The sequence below is a fragment of the Hyla sarda genome, unplaced genomic scaffold, assembly GCF_029499605.1.
Source record: "Hyla sarda isolate aHylSar1 unplaced genomic scaffold, aHylSar1.hap1 scaffold_3034, whole genome shotgun sequence".
In the NCBI taxonomy this organism is placed as follows: domain Eukaryota; kingdom Metazoa; phylum Chordata; class Amphibia; order Anura; family Hylidae; genus Hyla; species Hyla sarda.
Window position 1 is genome coordinate 1 of NW_026609753.1, and position 25,292 is coordinate 25,292.

General features: G+C 46.0%; 11 non-coding genes across 11 annotated transcripts; all 11 read right to left on the bottom strand.

The window, feature by feature from the left end:
• Positions 1 to 148: 148 nt before the first annotated feature.
• LOC130327910 (U2 spliceosomal RNA) lies at positions 149 to 339 on the bottom strand. Its single transcript, XR_008872202.1, has one exon. It is a non-coding gene; the product is annotated as a U2 spliceosomal RNA (small nuclear RNA).
• A 2,090-nt stretch (positions 340 to 2,429) lies between these two features.
• LOC130327911 (U2 spliceosomal RNA) lies at positions 2,430 to 2,620 on the bottom strand. The gene has a single exon (XR_008872203.1). It is a non-coding gene; the product is annotated as a U2 spliceosomal RNA (small nuclear RNA).
• A 2,089-nt stretch (positions 2,621 to 4,709) lies between these two features.
• On the bottom strand, positions 4,710 to 4,900 carry LOC130327912 (U2 spliceosomal RNA). The gene has a single exon (XR_008872204.1). It is a non-coding gene; the product is annotated as a U2 spliceosomal RNA (small nuclear RNA).
• A 2,092-nt stretch (positions 4,901 to 6,992) lies between these two features.
• LOC130327913 (U2 spliceosomal RNA) lies at positions 6,993 to 7,183 on the bottom strand. The gene has a single exon (XR_008872205.1). It is a non-coding gene; the product is annotated as a U2 spliceosomal RNA (small nuclear RNA).
• Positions 7,184 to 9,275: 2,092 nt separating this feature from the next.
• On the bottom strand, positions 9,276 to 9,466 carry LOC130327903 (U2 spliceosomal RNA). The gene has a single exon (XR_008872196.1). It is a non-coding gene; the product is annotated as a U2 spliceosomal RNA (small nuclear RNA).
• Positions 9,467 to 11,556: 2,090 nt separating this feature from the next.
• On the bottom strand, positions 11,557 to 11,747 carry LOC130327904 (U2 spliceosomal RNA). Its single transcript, XR_008872197.1, has one exon. It is a non-coding gene; the product is annotated as a U2 spliceosomal RNA (small nuclear RNA).
• A 2,091-nt stretch (positions 11,748 to 13,838) lies between these two features.
• LOC130327905 (U2 spliceosomal RNA) lies at positions 13,839 to 14,029 on the bottom strand. The gene has a single exon (XR_008872198.1). It is a non-coding gene; the product is annotated as a U2 spliceosomal RNA (small nuclear RNA).
• Positions 14,030 to 16,122: 2,093 nt separating this feature from the next.
• LOC130327906 (U2 spliceosomal RNA) lies at positions 16,123 to 16,313 on the bottom strand. Its single transcript, XR_008872199.1, has one exon. It is a non-coding gene; the product is annotated as a U2 spliceosomal RNA (small nuclear RNA).
• Positions 16,314 to 18,402: 2,089 nt separating this feature from the next.
• Positions 18,403 to 18,593, bottom strand: LOC130327907 (U2 spliceosomal RNA). Its single transcript, XR_008872200.1, has one exon. It is a non-coding gene; the product is annotated as a U2 spliceosomal RNA (small nuclear RNA).
• A 2,093-nt stretch (positions 18,594 to 20,686) lies between these two features.
• On the bottom strand, positions 20,687 to 20,877 carry LOC130327909 (U2 spliceosomal RNA). The gene has a single exon (XR_008872201.1). It is a non-coding gene; the product is annotated as a U2 spliceosomal RNA (small nuclear RNA).
• Positions 20,878 to 22,974: 2,097 nt separating this feature from the next.
• On the bottom strand, positions 22,975 to 23,165 carry LOC130327902 (U2 spliceosomal RNA). Its single transcript, XR_008872195.1, has one exon. It is a non-coding gene; the product is annotated as a U2 spliceosomal RNA (small nuclear RNA).
• Positions 23,166 to 25,292: the final 2,127 nt, after the last annotated feature.

The window sequence follows — 25,292 nt, forward strand, 5'->3', positions numbered from 1 at the left end:
AAGCAGAAGCAGAAGCAGCAGAAGCAGCAGCAGCACCACCTTTTGTTTTTTGGCTGCAGCAGCAGCAAGGCCCACAGGGCTGGCTAGCTGGCTAGCCAGCAAGCAGGTAGCAATGAAAGTAGGAATCTTTCTTTTTAACCCTGTAAGGGGGTGGTGCACTGTACCCGAAGATACTGCCATATCGGGTCAATGCATAGGGCGACGGAAGCAAGCTTCGAAATCGGCCCCCGTTCTCAAAAATCCATTTAATATATGGTCCCCAGATAGGGGACGTATCAGATATTAAACTGATAAGAACAGATACTACACTTGATCTTAGCCAAAAGGCCGAGAAGCGATAACCGTGAAAGGGGCGGGCCCAACAAGGTCCCCTTCATGGGCACTATCACTGCTTGCTGTCAGGGAGGCTGCCAGACAATTTTCCATGCACACTCTGGGCTGGGGGGCAGTCAACCACCAGTACACACAGCAGAACCTAAACCCATACCATTATTGCTAAGCAGCAAGACAGGGGCCCATTGCACTCCCACGGGGCCTTTTTAAATGCAATCCATAACCCGGATTTGCCAGGAACCCTTCTTACTCCTCCTACTTGCATGTGACACTGGGCTTAGGATCTGCATAGGAAACACACACACAAGCACACACCTACCTTTGTTGCCTGCAGATGCCTCCTTGGCTGTCCCCAAACGGTATCAAACCAACACCCACGGGAAGCTGTAAGCATAGAGGACATGCCTGCACCCCATTGGACTTACCTGTGTGGGTTAAATCCGGGTTATTTGACAACCTATGGCGGTGATGGTTCTGCTCAGGCAGAGCAGTGCTGATGCTCCTCATAAAGCTGTCGCTGCTGTGAAGGTTCTAGGTGACATCACAAATCCCTATGGTTACATACACAACAAAGCTGGGTTGTTGTTGTTTACACTCTGCAAGGCCTGTGGAAGTGAGTGACATCATAGCACTGTAGTTCTGAGGGTTCTAGATGGATGCAACAATCTCCTGTTGCTTCTATGAAGGCCATAATAGACGACATCACCAAACAGCTCCATAGTCACATACACAGCAAAGGAGAGATGTTGTTTACACCTAGTGATGTCAGTGGTATTGAGTGACATCACAGCACAGTGCTAAGGCTCCTGGGCCTGGACACAGCAGCGGCTGCAATATCTCAACGGAGAATACGTTTATATATATGTGTGTGTGTGCGCGTATATATATATATATATATATATATATATATATATATATATATATTTCTCCGCCGAAATCACTTTTAAACCCATTTCCACCTTTTTTTCCCTTCTCTTCCTCTTACTTTTTTTTCACGTTTTTTTACGTTTTTCTCCTTTTCGCCTCTTTTCTGGGCGTATTATTCTTCTTTTTCTTCTTTTTTTTCGTCTAATGCATACCCCATCAGTGCAGCAATGCTTATTCAATACCGCCAGCAGATGGAGACACTGGGGGATAATTTTCTAAGGATTTATACTGATTTTTCCTGTCTGAATTTGTCGCACAGAAAGTTGCAGGCCAAATATGTGTGACATTTCTGCGACTTTAGCTTCTAGAGCATTTTTACAACATTATACATAGGTGCTGAATACATAAAAAGCGACTGTTCAGCGACAGACAAGTCGCATCGGCTGAAAGTAGGCCAGAATGTCAGTCCATGTTGGAGCAGGTTTAGATACAGTCTAAAGTATAGATCTCAAAGTCTGTGCACAGAATTTAGCAAGGGCCTCGCACCTTCTGATGCATCAGGTAGGTGCACAATAGCATAGCCTAACCCTCTGTACTTTGGTCTATATTGATGCGGGACATAGACAGCCAGCTGATGACCAATCCATTAGTGCAATGGATGGCTGGAAGCATTTGTCTTTGCCTTTGCAATACCACAGAAGCAATGCATGGTCAATGTACAGCAATGACACACCTGTGTGAACAGCCAGGAGACCCCCCCCCCCCCATGTTATGTTACATAGTTACATAGTTAGTACGGTCGAAAAAAGACATATGTCCATCACGTTCAACCAGGGAATTAAGGGGTAGGGGTGTGGCGCGATATTGGGGAAGGGATGAGATTTTATATTTCTTCATAAGCATTAATCTTATTTTGTCAATTAGGAACATTCAGCACCCACCCGCTATCAAGGCAGCTGCCTATCATGTCATGCCCTACCTGCACAGGTGTGCTGGCTACTCAAATGATCCAATTAAGGAGGCCATTTAGTCAGCAGCAGCAGAAGTCCTGTGCCTGGACGCTCCAACAGGGGCCAGACACAAGCAGAAGCAGAAGCAGCAGAAGCAGCAGCAGCACCACCTTTTGTTTTTTGGCTGCAGCAGCAGCAAGGCCCACAGGGCTGGCTAGCTGGCTAGCCAGCAAGCAGGTAGCAATGAAAGTAGGAATCTTTCTTTTTAACCCTGTAAGGGGGTGGTGCACTGTACCCGAAGATACTGCCATATCGGGTCAATGCATAGGGCGACGGAAGCAAGCTTCGAAATCGGCCCCCGTTCTCAAAAATCCATTTAATATATGGTCCCCAGATAGGGGACGTATCAGATATTAAACTGATAAGAACAGATACTACACTTGATCTTAGCCAAAAGGCCGAGAAGCGATAACCGTGAAAGGGGCGGGCCCAACAAGGTCCCCTTCATGGGCACTATCACTGCTTGCTGTCAGGGAGGCTGCCAGACAATTTTCCATGCACACTCTGGGCTGGGGGGCAGTCAACCACCAGTACACACAGCAGAACCTAAACCCATACCATTATTGCTAAGCAGCAAGACAGGGGCCCATTGCACTCCCACGGGGCCTTTTTAAATGCAATCCATAACCCGGATTTGCCAGGAACCCTTCTTACTCCTCCTACTTGCATGTGACACTGGGCTTAGGATCTGCATAGGAAACACACACACAAGCACACACCTACCTTTGTTGCCTGCAGATGCCTCCTTGGCTGTCCCCAAACGGTATCAAACCAACACCCACGGGAAGCTGTAAGCATAGAGGACATGCCTGCACCCCATTGGACTTACCTGTGTGGGTTAAATCCGGGTTATTTGACAACCTATGGCGGTGATGGTTCTGCTCAGGCAGAGCAGTGCTGATGCTCCTCATAAAGCTGTCGCTGCTGTGAAGGTTCTAGGTGACATCACAAATCCCTATGGTTACATACACAACAAAGCTGGGTTGTTGTTGTTTACACTCTGCAAGGCCTGTGGAAGTGAGTGACATCATAGCACTGTAGTTCTGAGGGTTCTAGATGGATGCAACAATCTCCTGTTGCTTCTATGAAGGCCATAATAGACGACATCACCAAACAGCTCCATAGTCACATACACAGCAAAGGAGAGATGTTGTTTACACCTAGTGATGTCAGTGGTATTGAGTGACATCACAGCACAGTGCTAAGGCTCCTGGGCCTGGACACAGCAGCGGCTGCAATATCTCAACGGAGAATACGTTTATATATATGTGTGTGTGTGCGCGTATATATATATATATATATATATATATATATATATATATATATATTTCTCCGCCGAAATCACTTTTAAACCCATTTCCACCTTTTTTTCCCTTCTCTTCCTCTTACTTTTTTTTCACGTTTTTTTACGTTTTTCTCCTTTTCGCCTCTTTTCTGGGCGTATTATTCTTCTTTTTCTTCTTTTTTTTCGTCTAATGCATACCCCATCAGTGCAGCAATGCTTATTCAATACCGCCAGCAGATGGAGACACTGGGGGATAATTTTCTAAGGATTTATACTGATTTTTCCTGTCTGAATTTGTCGCACAGAAAGTTGCAGGCCAAATATGTGTGACATTTCTGCGACTTTAGCTTCTAGAGCATTTTTACAACATTATACATAGGTGCTGAATACATAAAAAGCGACTGTTCAGCGACAGACAAGTCGCATCGGCTGAAAGTAGGCCAGAATGTCAGTCCATGTTGGAGCAGGTTTAGATACAGTCTAAAGTATAGATCTCAAAGTCTGTGCACAGAATTTAGCAAGGGCCTCGCACCTTCTGATGCATCAGGTAGGTGCACAATAGCATAGCCTAACCCTCTGTACTTTGGTCTATATTGATGCGGGACATAGACAGCCAGCTGATGACCAATCCATTAGTGCAATGGATGGCTGGAAGCATTTGTCTTTGCCTTTGCAATACCACAGAAGCAATGCATGGTCAATGTACAGCAATGACACACCTGTGTGAACAGCCAGGAGACCCCCCCCCCCCATGTTATGTTACATAGTTACATAGTTAGTACGGTCGAAAAAAGACATATGTCCATCACGTTCAACCAGGGAATTAAGGGGTAGGGGTGTGGCGCGATATTGGGGAAGGGATGAGATTTTATATTTCTTCATAAGCATTAATCTTATTTTGTCAATTAGGAACATTCAGCACCCACCCGCTATCAAGGCAGCTGCCTATCATGTCATGCCCTACCTGCACAGGTGTGCTGGCTACTCAAATGATCCAATTAAGGAGGCCATTTAGTCAGCAGCAGCAGAAGTCCTGTGCCTGGACGCTCCAACAGGGGCCAGACACAAGCAGAAGCAGAAGCAGCAGAAGCAGCAGCAGCACCACCTTTTGTTTTTTGGCTGCAGCAGCAGCAAGGCCCACAGGGCTGGCTAGCTGGCTAGCCAGCAAGCAGGTAGCAATGAAAGTAGGAATCTTTCTTTTTAACCCTGTAAGGGGGTGGTGCACTGTACCCGAAGATACTGCCATATCGGGTCAATGCATAGGGCGACGGAAGCAAGCTTCGAAATCGGCCCCCGTTCTCAAAAATCCATTTAATATATGGTCCCCAGATAGGGGACGTATCAGATATTAAACTGATAAGAACAGATACTACACTTGATCTTAGCCAAAAGGCCGAGAAGCGATAACCGTGAAAGGGGCGGGCCCAACAAGGTCCCCTTCATGGGCACTATCACTGCTTGCTGTCAGGGAGGCTGCCAGACAATTTTCCATGCACACTCTGGGCTGGGGGGCAGTCAACCACCAGTACACACAGCAGAACCTAAACCCATACCATTATTGCTAAGCAGCAAGACAGGGGCCCATTGCACTCCCACGGGGCCTTTTTAAATGCAATCCATAACCCGGATTTGCCAGGAACCCTTCTTACTCCTCCTACTTGCATGTGACACTGGGCTTAGGATCTGCATAGGAAACACACACACAAGCACACACCTACCTTTGTTGCCTGCAGATGCCTCCTTGGCTGTCCCCAAACGGTATCAAACCAACACCCACGGGAAGCTGTAAGCATAGAGGACATGCCTGCACCCCATTGGACTTACCTGTGTGGGTTAAATCCGGGTTATTTGACAACCTATGGCGGTGATGGTTCTGCTCAGGCAGAGCAGTGCTGATGCTCCTCATAAAGCTGTCGCTGCTGTGAAGGTTCTAGGTGACATCACAAATCCCTATGGTTACATACACAACAAAGCTGGGTTGTTGTTGTTTACACTCTGCAAGGCCTGTGGAAGTGAGTGACATCATAGCACTGTAGTTCTGAGGGTTCTAGATGGATGCAACAATCTCCTGTTGCTTCTATGAAGGCCATAATAGACGACATCACCAAACAGCTCCATAGTCACATACACAGCAAAGGAGAGATGTTGTTTACACCTAGTGATGTCAGTGGTATTGAGTGACATCACAGCACAGTGCTAAGGCTCCTGGGCCTGGACACAGCAGCGGCTGCAATATCTCAACGGAGAATACGTTTATATATATGTGTGTGTGTGCGCGTATATATATATATATATATATATATATATATATATATATATATATATTTCTCCGCCGAAATCACTTTTAAACCCATTTCCACCTTTTTTTCCCTTCTCTTCCTCTTACTTTTTTTTCACGTTTTTTTACGTTTTTCTCCTTTTCGCCTCTTTTCTGGGCGTATTATTCTTCTTTTTCTTCTTTTTTTTCGTCTAATGCATACCCCATCAGTGCAGCAATGCTTATTCAATACCGCCAGCAGATGGAGACACTGGGGGATAATTTTCTAAGGATTTATACTGATTTTTCCTGTCTGAATTTGTCGCACAGAAAGTTGCAGGCCAAATATGTGTGACATTTCTGCGACTTTAGCTTCTAGAGCATTTTTACAACATTATACATAGGTGCTGAATACATAAAAAGCGACTGTTCAGCGACAGACAAGTCGCATCGGCTGAAAGTAGGCCAGAATGTCAGTCCATGTTGGAGCAGGTTTAGATACAGTCTAAAGTATAGATCTCAAAGTCTGTGCACAGAATTTAGCAAGGGCCTCGCACCTTCTGATGCATCAGGTAGGTGCACAATAGCATAGCCTAACCCTCTGTACTTTGGTCTATATTGATGCGGGACATAGACAGCCAGCTGATGACCAATCCATTAGTGCAATGGATGGCTGGAAGCATTTGTCTTTGCCTTTGCAATACCACAGAAGCAATGCATGGTCAATGTACAGCAATGACACACCTGTGTGAACAGCCAGGAGACCCCCCCCCCCCCATGTTATGTTACATAGTTACATAGTTAGTACGGTCGAAAAAAGACATATGTCCATCACGTTCAACCAGGGAATTAAGGGGTAGGGGTGTGGCGCGATATTGGGGAAGGGATGAGATTTTATATTTCTTCATAAGCATTAATCTTATTTTGTCAATTAGGAACATTCAGCACCCACCCGCTATCAAGGCAGCTGCCTATCATGTCATGCCCTACCTGCACAGGTGTGCTGGCTACTCAAATGATCCAATTAAGGAGGCCATTTAGTCAGCAGCAGCAGAAGTCCTGTGCCTGGACGCTCCAACAGGGGCCAGACACAAGCAGAAGCAGAAGCAGCAGAAGCAGCAGCAGCACCACCTTTTGTTTTTTGGCTGCAGCAGCAGCAAGGCCCACAGGGCTGGCTAGCTGGCTAGCCAGCAAGCAGGTAGCAATGAAAGTAGGAATCTTTCTTTTTAACCCTGTAAGGGGGTGGTGCACTGTACCCGAAGATACTGCCATATCGGGTCAATGCATAGGGCGACGGAAGCAAGCTTCGAAATCGGCCCCCGTTCTCAAAAATCCATTTAATATATGGTCCCCAGATAGGGGACGTATCAGATATTAAACTGATAAGAACAGATACTACACTTGATCTTAGCCAAAAGGCCGAGAAGCGATAACCGTGAAAGGGGCGGGCCCAACAAGGTCCCCTTCATGGGCACTATCACTGCTTGCTGTCAGGGAGGCTGCCAGACAATTTTCCATGCACACTCTGGGCTGGGGGGCAGTCAACCACCAGTACACACAGCAGAACCTAAACCCATACCATTATTGCTAAGCAGCAAGACAGGGGCCCATTGCACTCCCACGGGGCCTTTTTAAATGCAATCCATAACCCGGATTTGCCAGGAACCCTTCTTACTCCTCCTACTTGCATGTGACACTGGGCTTAGGATCTGCATAGGAAACACACACACAAGCACACACCTACCTTTGTTGCCTGCAGATGCCTCCTTGGCTGTCCCCAAACGGTATCAAACCAACACCCACGGGAAGCTGTAAGCATAGAGGACATGCCTGCACCCCATTGGACTTACCTGTGTGGGTTAAATCCGGGTTATTTGACAACCTATGGCGGTGATGGTTCTGCTCAGGCAGAGCAGTGCTGATGCTCCTCATAAAGCTGTCGCTGCTGTGAAGGTTCTAGGTGACATCACAAATCCCTATGGTTACATACACAACAAAGCTGGGTTGTTGTTGTTTACACTCTGCAAGGCCTGTGGAAGTGAGTGACATCATAGCACTGTAGTTCTGAGGGTTCTAGATGGATGCAACAATCTCCTGTTGCTTCTATGAAGGCCATAATAGACGACATCACCAAACAGCTCCATAGTCACATACACAGCAAAGGAGAGATGTTGTTTACACCTAGTGATGTCAGTGGTATTGAGTGACATCACAGCACAGTGCTAAGGCTCCTGGGCCTGGACACAGCAGCGGCTGCAATATCTCAACGGAGAATACGTTTATATATATGTGTGTGTGTGCGCGTATATATATATATATATATATATATATATATATATATATATATATATTTCTCCGCCGAAATCACTTTTAAACCCATTTCCACCTTTTTTTCCCTTCTCTTCCTCTTACTTTTTTTTCACGTTTTTTTACGTTTTTCTCCTTTTCGCCTCTTTTCTGGGCGTATTATTCTTCTTTTTCTTCTTTTTTTTCGTCTAATGCATACCCCATCAGTGCAGCAATGCTTATTCAATACCGCCAGCAGATGGAGACACTGGGGGATAATTTTCTAAGGATTTATACTGATTTTTCCTGTCTGAATTTGTCGCACAGAAAGTTGCAGGCCAAATATGTGTGACATTTCTGCGACTTTAGCTTCTAGAGCATTTTTACAACATTATACATAGGTGCTGAATACATAAAAAGCGACTGTTCAGCGACAGACAAGTCGCATCGGCTGAAAGTAGGCCAGAATGTCAGTCCATGTTGGAGCAGGTTTAGATACAGTCTAAAGTATAGATCTCAAAGTCTGTGCACAGAATTTAGCAAGGGCCTCGCACCTTCTGATGCATCAGGTAGGTGCACAATAGCATAGCCTAACCCTCTGTACTTTGGTCTATATTGATGCGGGACATAGACAGCCAGCTGATGACCAATCCATTAGTGCAATGGATGGCTGGAAGCATTTGTCTTTGCCTTTGCAATACCACAGAAGCAATGCATGGTCAATGTACAGCAATGACACACCTGTGTGAACAGCCAGGAGACCCCCCCCCCCCCATGTTATGTTACATAGTTACATAGTTAGTACGGTCGAAAAAAGACATATGTCCATCACGTTCAACCAGGGAATTAAGGGGTAGGGGTGTGGCGCGATATTGGGGAAGGGATGAGATTTTATATTTCTTCATAAGCATTAATCTTATTTTGTCAATTAGGAACATTCAGCACCCACCCGCTATCAAGGCAGCTGCCTATCATGTCATGCCCTACCTGCACAGGTGTGCTGGCTACTCAAATGATCCAATTAAGGAGGCCATTTAGTCAGCAGCAGCAGAAGTCCTGTGCCTGGACGCTCCAACAGGGGCCAGACACAAGCAGAAGCAGAAGCAGCAGAAGCAGCAGCAGCACCACCTTTTGTTTTTTGGCTGCAGCAGCAGCAAGGCCCACAGGGCTGGCTAGCTGGCTAGCCAGCAAGCAGGTAGCAATGAAAGTAGGAATCTTTCTTTTTAACCCTGTAAGGGGGTGGTGCACTGTACCCGAAGATACTGCCATATCGGGTCAATGCATAGGGCGACGGAAGCAAGCTTCGAAATCGGCCCCCGTTCTCAAAAATCCATTTAATATATGGTCCCCAGATAGGGGACGTATCAGATATTAAACTGATAAGAACAGATACTACACTTGATCTTAGCCAAAAGGCCGAGAAGCGATAACCGTGAAAGGGGCGGGCCCAACAAGGTCCCCTTCATGGGCACTATCACTGCTTGCTGTCAGGGAGGCTGCCAGACAATTTTCCATGCACACTCTGGGCTGGGGGGCAGTCAACCACCAGTACACACAGCAGAACCTAAACCCATACCATTATTGCTAAGCAGCAAGACAGGGGCCCATTGCACTCCCACGGGGCCTTTTTAAATGCAATCCATAACCCGGATTTGCCAGGAACCCTTCTTACTCCTCCTACTTGCATGTGACACTGGGCTTAGGATCTGCATAGGAAACACACACACAAGCACACACCTACCTTTGTTGCCTGCAGATGCCTCCTTGGCTGTCCCCAAACGGTATCAAACCAACACCCACGGGAAGCTGTAAGCATAGAGGACATGCCTGCACCCCATTGGACTTACCTGTGTGGGTTAAATCCGGGTTATTTGACAACCTATGGCGGTGATGGTTCTGCTCAGGCAGAGCAGTGCTGATGCTCCTCATAAAGCTGTCGCTGCTGTGAAGGTTCTAGGTGACATCACAAATCCCTATGGTTACATACACAACAAAGCTGGGTTGTTGTTGTTTACACTCTGCAAGGCCTGTGGAAGTGAGTGACATCATAGCACTGTAGTTCTGAGGGTTCTAGATGGATGCAACAATCTCCTGTTGCTTCTATGAAGGCCATAATAGACGACATCACCAAACAGCTCCATAGTCACATACACAGCAAAGGAGAGATGTTGTTTACACCTAGTGATGTCAGTGGTATTGAGTGACATCACAGCACAGTGCTAAGGCTCCTGGGCCTGGACACAGCAGCGGCTGCAATATCTCAACGGAGAATACGTTTATATATATGTGTGTGTGTGCGCGTATATATATATATATATATATATATATATATATATATATATATATTTCTCCGCCGAAATCACTTTTAAACCCATTTCCACCTTTTTTTCCCTTCTCTTCCTCTTACTTTTTTTTCACGTTTTTTTACGTTTTTCTCCTTTTCGCCTCTTTTCTGGGCGTATTATTCTTCTTTTTCTTCTTTTTTTTCGTCTAATGCATACCCCATCAGTGCAGCAATGCTTATTCAATACCGCCAGCAGATGGAGACACTGGGGGATAATTTTCTAAGGATTTATACTGATTTTTCCTGTCTGAATTTGTCGCACAGAAAGTTGCAGGCCAAATATGTGTGACATTTCTGCGACTTTAGCTTCTAGAGCATTTTTACAACATTATACATAGGTGCTGAATACATAAAAAGCGACTGTTCAGCGACAGACAAGTCGCATCGGCTGAAAGTAGGCCAGAATGTCAGTCCATGTTGGAGCAGGTTTAGATACAGTCTAAAGTATAGATCTCAAAGTCTGTGCACAGAATTTAGCAAGGGCCTCGCACCTTCTGATGCATCAGGTAGGTGCACAATAGCATAGCCTAACCCTCTGTACTTTGGTCTATATTGATGCGGGACATAGACAGCCAGCTGATGACCAATCCATTAGTGCAATGGATGGCTGGAAGCATTTGTCTTTGCCTTTGCAATACCACAGAAGCAATGCATGGTCAATGTACAGCAATGACACACCTGTGTGAACAGCCAGGAGACCCCCCCCCCCCCATGTTATGTTACATAGTTACATAGTTAGTACGGTCGAAAAAAGACATATGTCCATCACGTTCAACCAGGGAATTAAGGGGTAGGGGTGTGGCGCGATATTGGGGAAGGGATGAGATTTTATATTTCTTCATAAGCATTAATCTTATTTTGTCAATTAGGAACATTCAGCACCCACCCGCTATCAAGGCAGCTGCCTATCATGTCATGCCCTACCTGCACAGGTGTGCTGGCTACTCAAATGATCCAATTAAGGAGGCCATTTAGTCAGCAGCAGCAGAAGTCCTGTGCCTGGACGCTCCAACAGGGGCCAGACACAAGCAGAAGCAGAAGCAGCAGAAGCAGCAGCAGCACCACCTTTTGTTTTTTGGCTGCAGCAGCAGCAAGGCCCACAGGGCTGGCTAGCTGGCTAGCCAGCAAGCAGGTAGCAATGAAAGTAGGAATCTTTCTTTTTAACCCTGTAAGGGGGTGGTGCACTGTACCCGAAGATACTGCCATATCGGGTCAATGCATAGGGCGACGGAAGCAAGCTTCGAAATCGGCCCCCGTTCTCAAAAATCCATTTAATATATGGTCCCCAGATAGGGGACGTATCAGATATTAAACTGATAAGAACAGATACTACACTTGATCTTAGCCAAAAGGCCGAGAAGCGATAACCGTGAAAGGGGCGGGCCCAACAAGGTCCCCTTCATGGGCACTATCACTGCTTGCTGTCAGGGAGGCTGCCAGACAATTTTCCATGCACACTCTGGGCTGGGGGGCAGTCAACCACCAGTACACACAGCAGAACCTAAACCCATACCATTATTGCTAAGCAGCAAGACAGGGGCCCATTGCACTCCCACGGGGCCTTTTTAAATGCAATCCATAACCCGGATTTGCCAGGAACCCTTCTTACTCCTCCTACTTGCATGTGACACTGGGCTTAGGATCTGCATAGGAAACACACACACAAGCACACACCTACCTTTGTTGCCTGCAGATGCCTCCTTGGCTGTCCCCAAACGGTATCAAACCAACACCCACGGGAAGCTGTAAGCATAGAGGACATGCCTGCACCCCATTGGACTTACCTGTGTGGGTTAAATCCGGGTTATTTGACAACCTATGGCGGTGATGGTTCTGCTCAGGCAGAGCAGTGCTGATGCTCCTCATAAAGCTGTCGCTGCTGTGAAGGTTCTAGGTGACATCACAAATCCCTATGGTTACATACACAACAAAGCTGGGTTGTTGTTGTTTACACTCTGCAAGGCCTGTGGAAGTGAGTGACATCATAGCACTGTAGTTCTGAGGGTTCTAGATGGATGCAACAATCTCCTGTTGCTTCTATGAAGGCCATAATAGACGACATCACCAAACAGCTCCATAGTCACATACACAGCAAAGGAGAGATGTTGTTTACACCTAGTGATGTCAGTGGTATTGAGTGACATCACAGCACAGTGCTAAGGCTCCTGGGCCTGGACACAGCAGCGGCTGCAATATCTCAACGGAGAATACGTTTATATATATGTGTGTGTGTGCGCGTATATATATATATATATATATATATATATATATATATATATATATATTTCTCCGCCGAAATCACTTTTAAACCCATTTCCACCTTTTTTTCCCTTCTCTTCCTCTTACTTTTTTTTCACGTTTTTTTACGTTTTTCTCCTTTTCGCCTCTTTTCTGGGCGTATTATTCTTCTTTTTCTTCTTTTTTTTCGTCTAATGCATACCCCATCAGTGCAGCAATGCTTATTCAATACCGCCAGCAGATGGAGACACTGGGGGATAATTTTCTAAGGATTTATACTGATTTTTCCTGTCTGAATTTGTCGCACAGAAAGTTGCAGGCCAAATATGTGTGACATTTCTGCGACTTTAGCTTCTAGAGCATTTTTACAACATTATACATAGGTGCTGAATACATAAAAAGCGACTGTTCAGCGACAGACAAGTCGCATCGGCTGAAAGTAGGCCAGAATGTCAGTCCATGTTGGAGCAGGTTTAGATACAGTCTAAAGTATAGATCTCAAAGTCTGTGCACAGAATTTAGCAAGGGCCTCGCACCTTCTGATGCATCAGGTAGGTGCACAATAGCATAGCCTAACCCTCTGTACTTTGGTCTATATTGATGCGGGACATAGACAGCCAGCTGATGACCAATCCATTAGTGCAATGGATGGCTGGAAGCATTTGTCTTTGCCTTTGCAATACCACAGAAGCAATGCATGGTCAATGTACAGCAATGACACACCTGTGTGAACAGCCAGGAGACCCCCCCCCCCCATGTTATGTTACATAGTTACATAGTTAGTACGGTCGAAAAAAGACATATGTCCATCACGTTCAACCAGGGAATTAAGGGGTAGGGGTGTGGCGCGATATTGGGGAAGGGATGAGATTTTATATTTCTTCATAAGCATTAATCTTATTTTGTCAATTAGGAACATTCAGCACCCACCCGCTATCAAGGCAGCTGCCTATCATGTCATGCCCTACCTGCACAGGTGTGCTGGCTACTCAAATGATCCAATTAAGGAGGCCATTTAGTCAGCAGCAGCAGAAGTCCTGTGCCTGGACGCTCCAACAGGGGCCAGACACAAGCAGAAGCAGAAGCAGCAGAAGCAGCAGCAGCACCACCTTTTGTTTTTTGGCTGCAGCAGCAGCAAGGCCCACAGGGCTGGCTAGCTGGCTAGCCAGCAAGCAGGTAGCAATGAAAGTAGGAATCTTTCTTTTTAACCCTGTAAGGGGGTGGTGCACTGTACCCGAAGATACTGCCATATCGGGTCAATGCATAGGGCGACGGAAGCAAGCTTCGAAATCGGCCCCCGTTCTCAAAAATCCATTTAATATATGGTCCCCAGATAGGGGACGTATCAGATATTAAACTGATAAGAACAGATACTACACTTGATCTTAGCCAAAAGGCCGAGAAGCGATAACCGTGAAAGGGGCGGGCCCAACAAGGTCCCCTTCATGGGCACTATCAATGCTTGCTGTCAGGGAGGCTGCCAGACAATTTTCCATGCACACTCTGGGCTGGGGGGCAGTCAACCACCAGTACACACAGCAGAACCTAAACCCATACCATTATTGCTAAGCAGCAAGACAGGGGCCCATTGCACTCCCACGGGGCCTTTTTAAATGCAATCCATAACCCGGATTTGCCAGGAACCCTTCTTACTCCTCCTACTTGCATGTGACACTGGGCTTAGGATCTGCATAGGAAACACACACACAAGCACACACCTACCTTTGTTGCCTGCAGATGCCTCCTTGGCTGTCCCCAAACGGTATCAAACCAACACCCACGGGAAGCTGTAAGCATAGAGGACATGCCTGCACCCCATTGGACTTACCTGTGTGGGTTAAATCCGGGTTATTTGACAACCTATGGCGGTGATGGTTCTGCTCAGGCAGAGCAGTGCTGATGCTCCTCATAAAGCTGTCGCTGCTGTGAAGGTTCTAGGTGACATCACAAATCCCTATGGTTACATACACAACAAAGCTGGGTTGTTGTTGTTTACACTCTGCAAGGCCTGTGGAAGTGAGTGACATCATAGCACTGTAGTTCTGAGGGTTCTAGATGGATGCAACAATCTCCTGTTGCTTCTATGAAGGCCATAATAGACGACATCACCAAACAGCTCCATAGTCACATACACAGCAAAGGAGAGATGTTGTTTACACCTAGTGATGTCAGTGGTATTGAGTGACATCACAGCACAGTGCTAAGGCTCCTGGGCCTGGACACAGCAGCGGCTGCAATATCTCAACGGAGAATACGTTTATATATATGTGTGTGTGTGCGCGTATATATATATATATATATATATATATATATATATATATATATATATATTTCTCCGCCGAAATCACTTTTAAACCCATTTCCACCTTTTTTTCCCTTCTCTTCCTCTTACTTTTTTTTCACGTTTTTTTACGTTTTTCTCCTTTTCGCCTCTTTTCTGGGCGTATTATTCTTCTTTTTCTTCTTTTTTTTCGTCTAATGCATACCCCATCAGTGCAGCAATGCTTATTCAATACCGCCAGCAGATGGAGACACTGGGGGATAATTTTCTAAGGATTTATACTGATTTTTCCTGTCTGAATTTGTCGCACAGAAAGTTGCAGGCCAAATATGTGTGACATTTCTGCGACTTTAGCTTCTAGAGCATTTTTACAACATTATACATAGGTGCTGAATACATAAAAAGCGACTGTTCAGCGACAGACAAGTCGCATCGGCTGAAAGTAGGCCAGAATGTCAGTCCATGTTGGAGCAGGTTTAGATACAGTCTAAAGTATAGATCTCAAAGTCTGTGCACAGAATTTAGCAAGGGCCTCGCACCTTCTGATGCATCAGGTAGGTGCACAATAGCATAGCCTAACCCTCTGTACTTTGGTCTATATTGATGCGGGACATAGACAGCCAGCTGATGACCAATCCATTAGTGCAATGGATGGCTGGAAGCATTTGTCTTTGCCTTTGCAATACCACAGAAGCAATGCATGGTCAATGTACAGCAATGACACACCTGTGTGAACAGCCAGGAGACCCCCCCCCCCCATGTTATGTTACATAGTTACATAGTTAGTACGGTCGAAAAAAGACATATGTCCATCACGTTCAACCAGGGAATTAAGGGGTAGGGGTGTGGCGCGATATTGGGGAAGGGATGAGATTTTATATTTCTTCATAAGCATTAATCTTATTTTGTCAATTAGGAACATTCAGCACCCACCCGCTATCAAGGCAGCTGCCTATCATGTCATGCCCTACCTGCACAGGTGTGCTGGCTACTCAAATGATCCAATTAAGGAGGCCATTTAGTCAGCAGCAGCAGAAGTCCTGTGCCTGGACGCTCCAACAGGGGCCAGACACAAGCAGAAGCAGAAGCAGCAGAAGCAGCAGCAGCACCACCTTTTGTTTTTTGGCTGCAGCAGCAGCAAGGCCCACAGGGCTGGCTAGCTGGCTAGCCAGCAAGCAGGTAGCAATGAAAGTAGGAATCTTTCTTTTTAACCCTGTAAGGGGGTGGTGCACTGTACCCGAAGATACTGCCATATCGGGTCAATGCATAGGGCGACGGAAGCAAGCTTCGAAATCGGCCCCCGTTCTCAAAAATCCATTTAATATATGGTCCCCAGATAGGGGACGTATCAGATATTAAACTGATAAGAACAGATACTACACTTGATCTTAGCCAAAAGGCCGAGAAGCGATAACCGTGAAAGGGGCGGGCCCAACAAGGTCCCCTTCATGGGCACTATCACTGCTTGCTGTCAGGGAGGCTGCCAGACAATTTTCCATGCACACTCTGGGCTGGGGGGCAGTCAACCACCAGTACACACAGCAGAACCTAAACCCATACCATTATTGCTAAGCAGCAAGACAGGGGCCCATTGCACTCCCACGGGGCCTTTTTAAATGCAATCCATAACCCGGATTTGCCAGGAACCCTTCTTACTCCTCCTACTTGCATGTGACACTGGGCTTAGGATCTGCATAGGAAACACACACACAAGCACACACCTACCTTTGTTGCCTGCAGATGCCTCCTTGGCTGTCCCCAAACGGTATCAAACCAACACCCACGGGAAGCTGTAAGCATAGAGGACATGCCTGCACCCCATTGGACTTACCTGTGTGGGTTAAATCCGGGTTATTTGACAACCTATGGCGGTGATGGTTCTGCTCAGGCAGAGCAGTGCTGATGCTCCTCATAAAGCTGTCGCTGCTGTGAAGGTTCTAGGTGACATCACAAATCCCTATGGTTACATACACAACAAAGCTGGGTTGTTGTTGTTTACACTCTGCAAGGCCTGTGGAAGTGAGTGACATCATAGCACTGTAGTTCTGAGGGTTCTAGATGGATGCAACAATCTCCTGTTGCTTCTATGAAGGCCATAATAGACGACATCACCAAACAGCTCCATAGTCACATACACAGCAAAGGAGAGATGTTGTTTACACCTAGTGATGTCAGTGGTATTGAGTGACATCACAGCACAGTGCTAAGGCTCCTGGGCCTGGACACAGCAGCGGCTGCAATATCTCAACGGAGAATACGTTTATATATATGTGTGTGTGTGCGCGTATATATATATATATATATATATATATATATATATATATATATATTTCTCCGCCGAAATCACTTTTAAACCCATTTCCACCTTTTTTTCCCTTCTCTTCCTCTTACTTTTTTTTCACGTTTTTTTACGTTTTTCTCCTTTTCGCCTCTTTTCTGGGCGTATTATTCTTCTTTTTCTTCTTTTTTTTCGTCTAATGCATACCCCATCAGTGCAGCAATGCTTATTCAATACCGCCAGCAGATGGAGACACTGGGGGATAATTTTCTAAGGATTTATACTGATTTTTCCTGTCTGAATTTGTCGCACAGAAAGTTGCAGGCCAAATATGTGTGACATTTCTGCGACTTTAGCTTCTAGAGCATTTTTACAACATTATACATAGGTGCTGAATACATAAAAAGCGACTGTTCAGCGACAGACAAGTCGCATCGGCTGAAAGTAGGCCAGAATGTCAGTCCATGTTGGAGCAGGTTTAGATACAGTCTAAAGTATAGATCTCAAAGTCTGTGCACAGAATTTAGCAAGGGCCTCGCACCTTCTGATGCATCAGGTAGGTGCACAATAGCATAGCCTAACCCTCTGTACTTTGGTCTATATTGATGCGGGACATAGACAGCCAGCTGATGACCAATCCATTAGTGCAATGGATGGCTGGAAGCATTTGTCTTTGCCTTTGCAATACCACAGAAGCAATGCATGGTCAATGTACAGCAATGACACACCTGTGTGAACAGCCAGGAGACCCCCCCCCCCCATGTTATGTTACATAGTTACATAGTTAGTACGGTCGAAAAAAGACATATGTCCATCACGTTCAACCAGGGAATTAAGGGGTAGGGGTGTGGCGCGATATTGGGGAAGGGATGAGATTTTATATTTCTTCATAAGCATTAATCTTATTTTGTCAATTAGGAACATTCAGCACCCACCCGCTATCAAGGCAGCTGCCTATCATGTCATGCCCTACCTGCACAGGTGTGCTGGCTACTCAAATGATCCAATTAAGGAGGCCATTTAGTCAGCAGCAGCAGAAGTCCTGTGCCTGGACGCTCCAACAGGGGCCAGACACAAGCAGAAGCAGAAGCAGCAGAAGCAGCAGCAGCACCACCTTTTGTTTTTTGGCTGCAGCAGCAGCAAGGCCCACAGGGCTGGCTAGCTGGCTAGCCAGCAAGCAGGTAGCAATGAAAGTAGGAATCTTTCTTTTTAACCCTGTAAGGGGGTGGTGCACTGTACCCGAAGATACTGCCATATCGGGTCAATGCATAGGGCGACGGAAGCAAGCTTCGAAATCGGCCCCCGTTCTCAAAAATCCATTTAATATATGGTCCCCAGATAGGGGACGTATCAGATATTAAACTGATAAGAACAGATACTACACTTGATCTTAGCCAAAAGGCCGAGAAGCGATAACCGTGAAAGGGGCGGGCCCAACAAGGTCCCCTTCATGGGCACTATCACTGCTTGCTGTCAGGGAGGCTGCCAGACAATTTTCCATGCACACTCTGGGCTGGGGGGCAGTCAACCACCAGTACACACAGCAGAACCTAAACCCATACCATTATTGCTAAGCAGCAAGACAGGGGCCCATTGCACTCCCACGGGGCCTTTTTAAATGCAATCCATAACCCGGATTTGCCAGGAACCCTTCTTACTCCTCCTACTTGCATGTGACACTGGGCTTAGGATCTGCATAGGAAACACACACACAAGCACACACCTACCTTTGTTGCCTGCAGATGCCTCCTTGGCTGTCCCCAAACGGTATCAAACCAACACCCACGGGAAGCTGTAAGCATAGAGGACATGCCTGCACCCCATTGGACTTACCTGTGTGGGTTAAATCCGGGTTATTTGACAACCTATGGCGGTGATGGTTCTGCTCAGGCAGAGCAGTGCTGATGCTCCTCATAAAGCTGTCGCTGCTGTGAAGGTTCTAGGTGACATCACAAATCCCTATGGTTACATACACAACAAAGCTGGGTTGTTGTTGTTTACACTCTGCAAGGCCTGTGGAAGTGAGTGACATCATAGCACTGTAGTTCTGAGGGTTCTAGATGGATGCAACAATCTCCTGTTGCTTCTATGAAGGCCATAATAGACGACATCACCAAACAGCTCCATAGTCACATACACAGCAAAGGAGAGATGTTGTTTACACCTAGTGATGTCAGTGGTATTGAGTGACATCACAGCACAGTGCTAAGGCTCCTGGGCCTGGACACAGCAGCGGCTGCAATATCTCAACGGAGAATACGTTTATATATATGTGTGTGTGTGCGCGTATATATATATATATATATATATATATATATATATATATATATATATATTTCTCCGCCGAAATCACTTTTAAACCCATTTCCACCTTTTTTTCCCTTCTCTTCCTCTTACTTTTTTTTCACGTTTTTTTACGTTTTTCTCCTTTTCGCCTCTTTTCTGGGCGTATTATTCTTCTTTTTCTTCTTTTTTTTCGTCTAATGCATACCCCATCAGTGCAGCAATGCTTATTCAATACCGCCAGCAGATGGAGACACTGGGGGATAATTTTCTAAGGATTTATACTGATTTTTCCTGTCTGAATTTGTCGCACAGAAAGTTGCAGGCCAAATATGTGTGACATTTCTGCGACTTTAGCTTCTAGAGCATTTTTACAACATTATACATAGGTGCTGAATACATAAAAAGCGACTGTTCAGCGACAGACAAGTCGCATCGGCTGAAAGTAGGCCAGAATGTCAGTCCATGTTGGAGCAGGTTTAGATACAGTCTAAAGTATAGATCTCAAAGTCTGTGCACAGAATTTAGCAAGGGCCTCGCACCTTCTGATGCATCAGGTAGGTGCACAATAGCATAGCCTAACCCTCTGTACTTTGGTCTATATTGATGCGGGACATAGACAGCCAGCTGATGACCAATCCATTAGTGCAATGGATGGCTGGAAGCATTTGTCTTTGCCTTTGCAATACCACAGAAGCAATGCATGGTCAATGTACAGCAATGACACACCTGTGTGAACAGCCAGGAGACCCCCCCCCCCCATGTTATGTTACATAGTTACATAGTTAGTACGGTCGAAAAAAGACATATGTCCATCACGTTCAACCAGGGAATTAAGGGGTAGGGGTGTGGCGCGATATTGGGGAAGGGATGAGATTTTATATTTCTTCATAAGCATTAATCTTATTTTGTCAATTAGGAACATTCAGCACCCACCCGCTATCAAGGCAGCTGCCTATCATGTCATGCCCTACCTGCACAGGTGTGCTGGCTACTCAAATGATCCAATTAAGGAGGCCATTTAGTCAGCAGCAGCAGAAGTCCTGTGCCTGGACGCTCCAACAGGGGCCAGACACAAGCAGAAGCAGAAGCAGCAGAAGCAGCAGCAGCACCACCTTTTGTTTTTTGGCTGCAGCAGCAGCAAGGCCCACAGGGCTGGCTAGCTGGCTAGCCAGCAAGCAGGTAGCAATGAAAGTAGGAATCTTTCTTTTTAACCCTGTAAGGGGGTGGTGCACTGTACCCGAAGATACTGCCATATCGGGTCAATGCATAGGGCGACGGAAGCAAGCTTCGAAATCGGCCCCCGTTCTCAAAAATCCATTTAATATATGGTCCCCAGATAGGGGACGTATCAGATATTAAACTGATAAGAACAGATACTACACTTGATCTTAGCCAAAAGGCCGAGAAGCGATAACCGTGAAAGGGGCGGGCCCAACAAGGTCCCCTTCATGGGCACTATCACTGCTTGCTGTCAGGGAGGCTGCCAGACAATTTTCCATGCACACTCTGGGCTGGGGGGCAGTCAACCACCAGTACACACAGCAGAACCTAAACCCATACCATTATTGCTAAGCAGCAAGACAGGGGCCCATTGCACTCCCACGGGGCCTTTTTAAATGCAATCCATAACCCGGATTTGCCAGGAACCCTTCTTACTCCTCCTACTTGCATGTGACACTGGGCTTAGGATCTGCATAGGAAACACACACACAAGCACACACCTACCTTTGTTGCCTGCAGATGCCTCCTTGGCTGTCCCCAAACGGTATCAAACCAACACCCACGGGAAGCTGTAAGCATAGAGGACATGCCTGCACCCCATTGGACTTACCTGTGTGGGTTAAATCCGGGTTATTTGACAACCTATGGCGGTGATGGTTCTGCTCAGGCAGAGCAGTGCTGATGCTCCTCATAAAGCTGTCGCTGCTGTGAAGGTTCTAGGTGACATCACAAATCCCTATGGTTACATACACAACAAAGCTGGGTTGTTGTTGTTTACACTCTGCAAGGCCTGTGGAAGTGAGTGACATCATAGCACTGTAGTTCTGAGGGTTCTAGATGGATGCAACAATCTCCTGTTGCTTCTATGAAGGCCATAATAGACGACATCACCAAACAGCTCCATAGTCACATACACAGCAAAGGAGAGATGTTGTTTACACCTAGTGATGTCAGTGGTATTGAGTGACATCACAGCACAGTGCTAAGGCTCCTGGGCCTGGACACAGCAGCGGCTGCAATATCTCAACGGAGAATACGTTTATATATATGTGTGTGTGTGCGCGTATATATATATATATATATATATATATATATATATATATATATATATATATATTTCTCCGCCGAAATCACTTTTAAACCCATTTCCACCTTTTTTTCCCTTCTCTTCCTCTTACTTTTTTTTCACGTTTTTTTACGTTTTTCTCCTTTTCGCCTCTTTTCTGGGCGTATTATTCTTCTTTTTCTTCTTTTTTTTCGTCTAATGCATACCCCATCAGTGCAGCAATGCTTATTCAATACCGCCAGCAGATGGAGACACTGGGGGATAATTTTCTAAGGATTTATACTGATTTTTCCTGTCTGAATTTGTCGCACAGAAAGTTGCAGGCCAAATATGTGTGACATTTCTGCGACTTTAGCTTCTAGAGCATTTTTACAACATTATACATAGGTGCTGAATACATAAAAAGCGACTGTTCAGCGACAGACAAGTCGCATCGGCTGAAAGTAGGCCAGAATGTCAGTCCATGTTGGAGCAGGTTTAGATACAGTCTAAAGTATAGATCTCAAAGTCTGTGCACAGAATTTAGCAAGGGCCTCGCACCTTCTGATGCATCAGGTAGGTGCACAATAGCATAGCCTAACCCTCTGTACTTTGGTCTATATTGATGCGGGACATAGACAGCCAGCTGATGACCAATCCATTAGTGCAATGGATGGCTGGAAGCATTTGTCTTTGCCTTTGCAATACCACAGAAGCAATGCATGGTCAATGTACAGCAATGACACACCTGTGTGAACAGCCAGGAGACCCCCCCCCCCCATGTTATGTTACATAGTTACATAGTTAGTACGGTCGAAAAAAGACATATGTCCATCACGTTCAACCAGGGAATTAAGGGGTAGGGGTGTGGCGCGATATTGGGGAAGGGATGAGATTTTATATTTCTTCATAAGCATTAATCTTATTTTGTCAATTAGGAACATTCAGCACCCACCCGCTATCAAGGCAGCTGCCTATCATGTCATGCCCTACCTGCACAGGTGTGCTGGCTACTCAAATGATCCAATTAAGGAGGCCATTTAGTCAGCAGCAGCAGAAGTCCTGTGCCTGGACGCTCCAACAGGGGCCAGACACAAGCAGAAGCAGAAGCAGCAGAAGCAGCAGCAGCACCACCTTTTGTTTTTTGGCTGCAGCAGCAGCAAGGCCCACAGGGCTGGCTAGCTGGCTAGCCAGCAAGCAGGTAGCAATGAAAGTAGGAATCTTTCTTTTTAACCCTGTAAGGGGGTGGTGCACTGTACCCGAAGATACTGCCATATCGGGTCAATGCATAGGGCGACGGAAGCAAGCTTCGAAATCGGCCCCCGTTCTCAAAAATCCATTTAATATATGGTCCCCAGATAGGGGACATATCAGATATTAAACTGATAAGAACAGATACTACACTTGATCTTAGCCAAAAGGCCGAGAAGCGATAACCGTGAAAGGGGCGGGCCCAACAAGGTCCCCTTCATGGGCACTATCACTGCTTGCTGTCAGGGAGGCTGCCAGACAATTTTCCATGCACACTCTGGGCTGGGGGGCAGTCAACCACCAGTACACACAGCAGAACCTAAACCCATACCATTATTGCTAAGCAGCAAGACAGGGGCCCATTGCACTCCCACGGGGCCTTTTTAAATGCAATCCATAACCCGGATTTGCCAGGAACCCTTCTTACTCCTCCTACTTGCATGTGACACTGGGCTTAGGATCTGCATAGGAAACACACACACAAGCACACACCTACCTTTGTTGCCTGCAGATGCCTCCTTGGCTGTCCCCAAACGGTATCAAACCAACACCCACGGGAAGCTGTAAGCATAGAGGACATGCCTGCACCCCATTGGACTTACCTGTGTGGGTTAAATCCGGGTTATTTGACAACCTATGGCGGTGATGGTTCTGCTCAGGCAGAGCAGTGCTGATGCTCCTCATAAAGCTGTCGCTGCTGTGAAGGTTCTAGGTGACATCACAAATCCCTATGGTTACATACACAACAAAGCTGGGTTGTTGTTGTTTACACTCTGCAAGGCCTGTGGAAGTGAGTGACATCATAGCACTGTAGTTCTGAGGGTTCTAGATGGATGCAACAATCTCCTGTTGCTTCTATGAAGGCCATAATAGACGACATCACCAAACAGCTCCATAGTCACATACACAGCAAAGGAGAGATGTTGTTTACACCTAGTGATGTCAGTGGTATTGAGTGACATCACAGCACAGTGCTAAGGCTCCTGGGCCTGGACACAGCAGCGGCTGCAATATCTCAACGGAGAATACGTTTATATATATGTGTGTGTGTGCGCGTATATATATATATATATATATATATATATATATATATATATATATTTCTCCGCCGAAATCACTTTTAAACCCATTTCCACCTTTTTTTCCCTTCTCTTCCTCTTACTTTTTTTTCACGTTTTTTTACGTTTTTCTCCTTTTCGCCTCTTTTCTGGGCGTATTATTCTTCTTTTTCTTCTTTTTTTTCGTCTAATGCATACCCCATCAGTGCAGCAATGCTTATTCAATACCGCCAGCAGATGGAGACACTGGGGGATAATTTTCTAAGGATTTATACTGATTTTTCCTGTCTGAATTTGTCGCACAGAAAGTTGCAGGCCAAATATGTGTGACATTTCTGCGACTTTAGCTTCTAGAGCATTTTTACAACATTATACATAGGTGCTGAATACATAAAAAGCGACTGTTCAGCGACAGACAAGTCGCATCGGCTGAAAGTAGGCCAGAATGTCAGTCCATGTTGGAGCAGGTTTAGATACAGTCTAAAGTATAGATCTCAAAGTCTGTGCACAGAATTTAGCAAGGGCCTCGCACCTTCTGATGCATCAGGTAGGTGCACAATAGCATAGCCTAACCCTCTGTACTTTGGTCTATATTGATGCGGGACATAGACAGCCAGCTGATGACCAATCCATTAGTGCAATGGATGGCTGGAAGCATTTGTCTTTGCCTTTGCAATACCACAGAAGCAATGCATGGTCAATGTACAGCAATGACACACCTGTGTGAACAGCCAGGAGACCCCCCCCCCCCATGTTATGTTACATAGTTACATAGTTAGTACGGTCGAAAAAAGACATATGTCCATCACGTTCAACCAGGGAATTAAGGGGTAGGGGTGTGGCGCGATATTGGGGAAGGGATGAGATTTTATATTTCTTCATAAGCATTAATCTTATTTTGTCAATTAGGAACATTCAGCACCCACCCGCTATCAAGGCAGCTGCCTATCATGTCATGCCCTACCTGCACAGGTGTGCTGGCTACTCAAATGATCCAATTAAGGAGGCCATTTAGTCAGCAGCAGCAGAAGTCCTGTGCCTGGACGCTCCAACAGGGGCCAGACACAAGCAGAAGCAGAAGCAGCAGAAGCAGCAGCAGCACCACCTTTTGTTTTTTGGCTGCAGCAGCAGCAAGGCCCACAGGGCTGGCTAGCTGGCTAGCCAGCAAGCAGGTAGCAATGAAAGTAGGAATCTTTCTTTTTAACCCTGTAAGGGGGTGGTGCACTGTACCCGAAGATACTGCCATATCGGG